General features: G+C 35.1%; 1 non-coding gene and 2 pseudogenes across 1 annotated transcript; 1 reads left to right on the top strand and 2 right to left on the bottom strand.

The window, feature by feature from the left end:
* Nucleotides 1-3,557: 3,557 nt before the first annotated feature.
* On the bottom strand, nucleotides 3,558-4,390 carry LOC120613119 (olfactory receptor 5F1-like; annotated as a pseudogene).
* Nucleotides 4,391-6,138: 1,748 nt separating this feature from the next.
* Nucleotides 6,139-6,245, bottom strand: LOC120613122 (U6 spliceosomal RNA). Its single transcript, XR_005655598.1, has one exon. It is a non-coding gene; the product is annotated as a U6 spliceosomal RNA (small nuclear RNA).
* Nucleotides 6,246-7,006: 761 nt separating this feature from the next.
* LOC120613116 (10 kDa heat shock protein, mitochondrial-like) lies at nucleotides 7,007-7,562 on the top strand (annotated as a pseudogene).
* Nucleotides 7,563-7,921: the final 359 nt, after the last annotated feature.

Raw genomic sequence — 7,921 nt, forward strand, 5'->3', positions numbered from 1 at the left:
CTTTCTTTAGAAACAAATCTGGAAGCAATAAGTTCTTTTAAATGTCTGAAATATCAGAAGGTCTCTTCTGAGACTCAGTAGTGATGTGTGGACGTATTCAACAATTTCATGATTAAAAACAAAATAATAAGATATTCTTAGAAACAATATATTCTAATTTTCTCAGCCAAAGCAGTAAATTATATGTAAGTTTAGCAGCAAGTGTCCACGTTTCTGCTGTCTGATGAAACATACTATTTGACACTCATTTCATCTATTTTCGATAAATCTATTTGTTTTAATATTGTTTCTATAAAGCTACATATTTTCTTTTTTAACAGTTAAATATCGATTTATTTAAGTCAGTGAGCACATTGCTTGTAAATATGCTACATAATTTTATTCTGTAAAAGTGGTTACATTTGTCAGTAAATGAACAGAAATACTATTCTGATCAGTTTCAAGCTATATGTTTTCCCTAAAGCTCTTTGTACATCCCTCTCCCACGGATTATATATTCTCACATCAATTCAACTACTTTGTAATTGATTTTTTCCTTATACACCCCTGCCACTTGGGCATTACCTCCTTGACATAAAAATGTTTATCTCTGACCATTAAATATGTTATGAATTAACACATTCTCTTTGATTTTATTTGACCAGTGTGGAGATGAATGAGATTACTACTTCGTTTTATCTTTGCCTTAGCTTTTAAAATTATTGCTTAAAATATGTATGTCTTTCCATTTTTTATAGACTCTTGAAAATTACATTGCCTGTTATTTTACACTTAAACTAAATCCAAAATTACTTTGATATAGTAATATCACACTTTCACATTGTTTCTGCCTAAATGGAGGACTCCATCTAGTCATGATTTTTTGGTTGTTTGTGGTTTTCTGTGATTCTTGAATATTGATTCTTTAACTCTTTCCATCTTGTTGGCTTATTTTTATAATATTGTAACATTCACAGGTTTTGTGAGCTATAGTCTATTTTGTCTCATCTAGTAACAGATGAAAATATTGACTAAAACATACTTAAAATGGATACATTTCAATTTCATTAATTTTAATAAATAAATTACATAAAAAACATTGAATAAGGCAAAACTTTAATTGATATGTGTATATTTGGGGAATGTAGTATCATTAAATATTCAAGTAAAATAAAAGACCAGGAATATTAGAAAAACAGAAAGCAATGGTGGTTGCAAAGCAAAGAAGCAAAAAATATTACATTCATTGGGGACGGTTTAATAAATATTGTCAGGTAAAAAAAGAATGATAAAACACACTCCATATAAAAATTAGAAGTCTATTAATGCTTTTACAATTTAAATTTCTTGTGAGTTAAATAAAGTGAAAAATATTTGGAACATTTTTGACACAAATACATTGAACAATTAGCAGAAAATATGATAATTAAAAATATTTTTATAAGTAATATTGTATTTATATAATCACAATTTACATACGAAGCCTATATTCAATAAATTAAAATGTAGCAAAATCAATAGTGATAATAGTTCTCAAAGTTGAAAATATTTATAGATTTTGTGTAAGAGATTAATTATTTTTTGAGGTTTTTTTTATTACAGTGACATTGGTTAACGAAATGTAGTGTTTCAAGTGTACAGTTCAACCGTAAGTCATATATATATCACGTTGTATGTTTACTGCCCATAGATTTCTTTTTGTCACCACATATTTGAAACCTATTACCTCATGTACCAGCTTCCTCCCCACACCCGCTAGGAACCACTGTCCATGTCCATGAGTCTCTGTTTGTCATGTTGGTTTGTTGCTTTTAGTTTTATATCCCACATATACATAAGTGATGTCATGTGGTTTTCAACTTTTTCTGTGTGGCTTTTTTCACTTAGCATGATCATCTCAAGGTCCATTCATGAGACTAATTAAATGTAGAAGAGCTGAACTCGAGAGCAGAGGACAGGGCTCAAATTACGAAGTGTCTAAAACCCCAAATCTCAGAATAACTGGATTCATCTCTCAAACATTGTTTCTATTTGTGTTTTACTGCAAATTAAAGCATTTAATGAAAGGAATATAACATTAGTATTTCTGAGTGAAACATCTTATTTTCATGTATGATTTCATTAACTACTTAAGACAGAGAAAGCGGAAAGCATGCAGCCAACAGCCGCCACCTGGTGCATAAGAAGCAGGCAGGCTACGCAGGGAAAGAGCGAGCCCCTCGGAGAACAGCCTGGCCGTTCTATCGCAGGCCTCCAGGGCCAGGCAACTACTGCAAACTGTAGGCTGAGAGCATGGCCCACGGATGCTCAGACACCACCGATACCTTCACGAACATCCTTTTTGCCTAAATCACCTACATGTACCATTGAGGTCATTATTGAATAGTCAAGTTGGGTGACCTCTTTGTGACAAAGCATAAGTTTGCTATGCCACATTTCAGATGACTTATACATTGTAGGTTCTATCAAGTGTGACTTCAGTGACAAGGGTAAGGAAAGGGACATGGGAAATTTCACTCTGGAAACTGTAAATGTGGCTGTGTCCTTAGCAAGGCCTGACTCCCACTCAGTTCTTTCAGGGTTCTGCTAAGCCAATTTCCAGTCTACCTTCATATTAATAATGCTTCCCTTTAATATTAAGATAAGTCTCATTGATTTTCATTGAAAATTGTTAGAAGATGTTTATACTCAGGATATCTAGGAGCCTATTTTAAAGAATATGTGTTACATTCATCCATTGAAATCTTCATGCTGTGAACTCTGTAGCAGCCAAATATGTGTCCACATGGATTGTGTGTGTGTATCAGTCTGCTAGAGACAAAGTGAGAGAAATGGAAAACTTTCAGGAGAAGTAAGTGTGTGAGAGAAATGTTTTAATTGGTACATTGTAATCAGGCCACAATTATCCTGATAGCGCACTTTTGAACAAACTCACCTTTATTCTTTAAGGAATATAATGTGTAAAGGGGAACTAAGAGAAATTAAAGCTGGGAATTTTACAGTAGCAATTAAAACTAAAGTTCTTAAATTTAAAATTATCATCTTAGGAGATCATTTAATAATTAAAGGTGGTTATCTATTTTTAATTTAACACATTGTGACATAAACGATAAATAACAACCACTTACAAACTATAAATCATGGAAAGGAATGTATGAGGAATTAAAAAATGGATACTACAAGTAATTTCAATGGCTAGTTTCATATGATATTATGAATTTTGTCTCTGAACAGTCAATGTCTTCCTTTTCCTAGGCAAGATGTTATTACAAATAAGCTTCTTTTCTTAAGACCTACTGAAGATGTAGAATGATGATATGAAGGTCTCATTGTCTCATCTCATGTAAGTTTGATCATTTACTTGGGTATTACAGAACATGATTACTTAGCAAATATTCTAATATAAAACCATTGACTTGAACGACCCTTTGAAAGTTCATTAAATACTCTATCTAGTTTAGAAAATTTAACAAAACAATCACAGAAATGAGAAATCCTTTTCCTGGTAATTACATCCCCAAAAGCCGCTTTTACTTCCTTAGTCCTGAGGCTGTAGATCAGAGGATTTAACATGGGGATCACCACTGTGTAGAACTCAGAAGCCACTTTGTCCTAACTTAGGGAGTAGCTGGCACTGGGTCTCAGATAAGTATAGATGGCAGTGGAATAGAACAGAGTTATAGCTGTCAGGTGAGAGGCACACGTCGAGACTGCTTTGCGCCTCCCCTCCCCTGAATGCATGCGAAAGATGGAGAAGAGAATGTAGGAGTAGGAGGTGAGGATGACCAGCAGAGCCCCGATCATATTCACACCAGCAAAGTTGGAAAAGACGCTTTGATTTAGCCATGTGTCACAACATGAGAGCTTAAAAAGTGGAAGGCTGTCACAGAAGAAGTGGTGGATGACATTGGAGCCACAGAATGGCAAGCTGCTTGTGTTTACCATGGAGTTCAACAGCCCTGCTGTAAAAGCCCCTGTTGCCATTTTAAGGCAGACGGTCCTGGACATGAGCAGAGGGTAAAGCAGAGGGTTACATATGGTCACATAACGGTCGTAGGCCATTAACCCGAACAGGATGCCCTCAGTCGTGGCCAAGGTGATGAAGAAGTACATCTGCACAAAGCAGCCAGTGAAGGAGTTTATTTTCTTCTCCAACAATAAATCCACCAGCATCTTTGGGGTGATGGTGGAGGAATAACAGACGTCTGCAAAGGACAGGTTGGCCAGGAAAAAATACATGGGTGTGTGAAGTTGGGAGTCAGCCCTGATTAAAGGATCATGCCAACATTCCCCCAAACTGTTAGTGTGTAAACCATGAAAAACAGCAAGAAGAGGGTATCTGTAGCTCCAGTGTGTTTGTCAATCCCAACAGGATGAACTCAGTCACCACAGTATGATTTGTTTTAGTCATTTGTTACAAATATAATCTCAAACATGCATTAGGTATAGATATTTTCCTCTCCAACGTTTAGAGGAAATCATAAAAATATTCATGAGGATACTCACACATGGAAAAAAATAACCTAGGATAATATAGCATAATAAACAGAGGGACTGAAGAAAGAGGAAAATTAGTGGACAAGTGGACAAGCATGTAAATGTATTAAGGAATTGTCTGCTAAATCTGGTTGTAGTCGTTTCAGAGCACTGGGCAACTCTGTACACACTACTTCAGGTTCTGGTAGTATAATGTACGTTGTTCTAGTTTTTCTCTACCCTTCCACACCCCAAATACAAAGGAAACAGATCACCTGTGGAAGTCTCTCCCATTCTCTGAACAGCTGTGTGGGTTGAACTCAAATCCATTTTCTTTTCCCTCAAGACCACTCTGTTTAATCTTTTACTCCAAGATTCATTCACTGCCTCCCCCGAATTCACATGTGACTCAAGCAGTGAAATAGTGACAATTTCAAATGATCGATGATGGACATCTATTATGAACTCAAGAATGATTTTGTAGTATTTTAAAAGTCAACTAAATAATTGTTCTCATTTCAAAGCACATTGTCAAATTAATGTCATGTAGCATCAGGCACTGTACCTGTCCCCCACGGTGAAAAACAGTACCAAATCCTCAGTTGCTTCCAGGCCTGTCTTAATTGTGCAGATTGTGATTTTCTTTTTTTTTTTTAATTGATTCTCAGTAGAAAATTAAAAATGAAAAAAGGAATTTCATTTTTTAAATGAAATGAAATGCAGTGAAAATTTGCATAACTTATTTGAAAGATTTGAGACACGTTCTGAGTAAATACATGTTGCTGCACATTTATTTTGTTTCCGTAAAGAGAAATGGGTAATCAGGGGGACGAGATAATAGGGTTTAATTCTGGAGTCAATCCTCTAAAGGAAATTCACATTCTCAAGAGACTAGAAAGCTGTCACATGGAAATACATGGAATCATGCATGGTATCACAAAGTTGATCCTGATCTCTGTGTTACTTTAGAGCCTTTTGCCAAAGTTAAAAAAAAAAAGTAATTACTTATTACATTGCCTATTTTTTTTGTATTTTAGCCTATTTCAAATGGATGAGTATTCCACTAACTGTTATTATTTTATTCTTATTCTTCCCTTTGCCCATTGTGTAACAACAAGCTATTACAAATACAATGACCGGCAATGACATGTGTGTATTGTGTGTGTGTATTATTATTGTGTGTGGCAATGTGTTTAGAATTAAGTTCAACCTTCATTTCCAACTCTGTATATGTCTTAAGTTTTATTTTATTATCAGTTTCAATTGTACAGCACATTAGTTAGAAATTTACATAGTTTATAAAACTATTTGTTCTCTCCTCTGGCTCTACACCTAGCCATTACATTAATGCTAACTGCACCCCCTTGGCTTGCTCTCCATTTCTGTGACCATCTATCAACTACTAATTGTACTTCTTTAACTCTTCACCCACTTCTCCCAGACCTCCAAACTCCAATTCCTCTGTCCATCACCAGATTGTCGTCTATATCCGTGAGTATGTTTCTGATTCATTTGTTCATTTTGTTCCTTAGATTCCTCATATAAGTGAAATCATATGGTATTTATCTTTGTCTGACTTATTTCACTAAGCATAATAAACTCTAGGTCCATTCATATTGTTGTGAATGGTTAAGATTTCATTTTTTTAAAGGATGAGTACTATTCCATTGTATATATGACCATAAAAACATAAAACGCATCATGAATTTGCATGTCATCCTTACACAGAAGCCATGCTACTTTTCTGTGTATTGTTCCAATTTTAGTATATGTGCTGCCGAAGTGAGCACCCAACTCTGTTCTTGAGGGAAATTAATGAGAAGAAACTAAAGAAATCCATTGTACAACGTTTAAAGAAATATTCCAGCAAATAGAACAATGAGTAGGAAAATCTAACTTCTTTTTTATGATATCAAAATTGTGTTGGCTTATTGCAATTATTGTCTGATTGTGATCCTACAAGGGGATGAGAGTACAGGCTTCCCAGTTCTCAGTGCAGAAGGAAAACAAGGTGAAATAAAACACATTGAGCGTCCATATGTATAGAGACTCTGTCTGCATAGAGAACGTATCACACAGCAAATTCTGTATTCCACTCTTCCATTTAAATTCTCCATTTATTTGCTACATCAGTCTTTGAGGAAGCATTATTATATTACACATTTTGCAGATGAAGAGAGCAAAACTTCATGCTGATAAGAAAACTTTCCAATGTATAAAGTGTTAGGAAGTAGAATAGACGCGAGCACAGTCTTCAAAAGAGTGTTAATATCCAGCTACCTTATTTTCCTGTCTAATTTCATTTTCTCATTTAGAAGATTATATGTGTGTGTGTGTGTGTGTGTGTGTGCGCGTGTGTGTATCTTCTAGTAAATTCAATCGTTCAATCATCAGAGCAGGCAGAATAAATCTAAAACATCATGAAAGACATTACCTCAAAACTTGACTTGTAAAGATCCCACCACCGTGCCAATAAAAAGTACCCCAATTGACATCTATGAACTAGGTTATATCTTTATTGATATAAGAAATTTAATTAACAATTTAAGAAATGGAAATATTTAAAAAGAATTTGTACTTCAGCAGCCAGAAACATGAATTAAAAGAGACAGGAGAAGAATCAGCACAGAGAGTTATCCTAGAAGAAGGGGATGGAGAAAATGTAAGAAGAAAGAAGAGATGATTAAATTCTAAAGAAAACAAAATCAAAAAGGAGATTGACTTTTCCAAAGTTCACATGCCCGGGCAGTCTGACTGCAGATGTCTCCTTGTGGCGGTGGCTCCAGAGCAGAGTAAGAACTGTGGCGGCAGAAGTCACGGCAGGACAGACATTTAGACAGTTTCTTCCCCTCTTTGATTGACTGCTAGTTGCAAGGAGTGCTGTGGGAACTGTAACCAAAGGAGGCATTATGCTTCCAGAAAAATCTCAAGGGAAAATATTGTGAACAACAGTAGCACCTGTTGGGTCGGGGTCTAAGGGAGAGGGTGGAGAGATTCAACCAGTTATCGTGAACATGGGGGACAAAGCTCTTCCACATGTGGAGGTACCAAAGTAGTTCTAGACGACATTTAGAGATGGTGATATCCTTGGAAAGTATGTAGACTGATATTAATCATTATTGAAATGGCATCACGTGAAGCTGCCGATTTCACTGAAGTTCTGAATTTTCATCATGTAAATAATTTCCATGTCTCTTTTGTAATAAATTAATGATATCAAAGGTACAAATAAGCAGATTTTATTGATTGAACAAAATATTATAATTGAAATCTTGAAAGAAGTTTTATTGAGGAAGAGCAGAAAAACAATCAATAATAATATTTCAATTTAAATATACTTAAAAATAGTAAAATAATAAGTTGGAAACCACCAGTTTTTTAAAGACAGGTTTATCGCACAATACGTTTCTTACAGGAATTGATCACTGTTTTGAGGTGAACACTTTGATGAGCTTTGCCAAGCACC

This window comes from Pteropus medius, unplaced genomic scaffold, assembly GCF_902729225.1.
Source record: "Pteropus medius unplaced genomic scaffold, Ma_sr-lr_union100, whole genome shotgun sequence".
Taxonomy (NCBI): Eukaryota; Metazoa; Chordata; class Mammalia; order Chiroptera; family Pteropodidae; genus Pteropus; species Pteropus medius.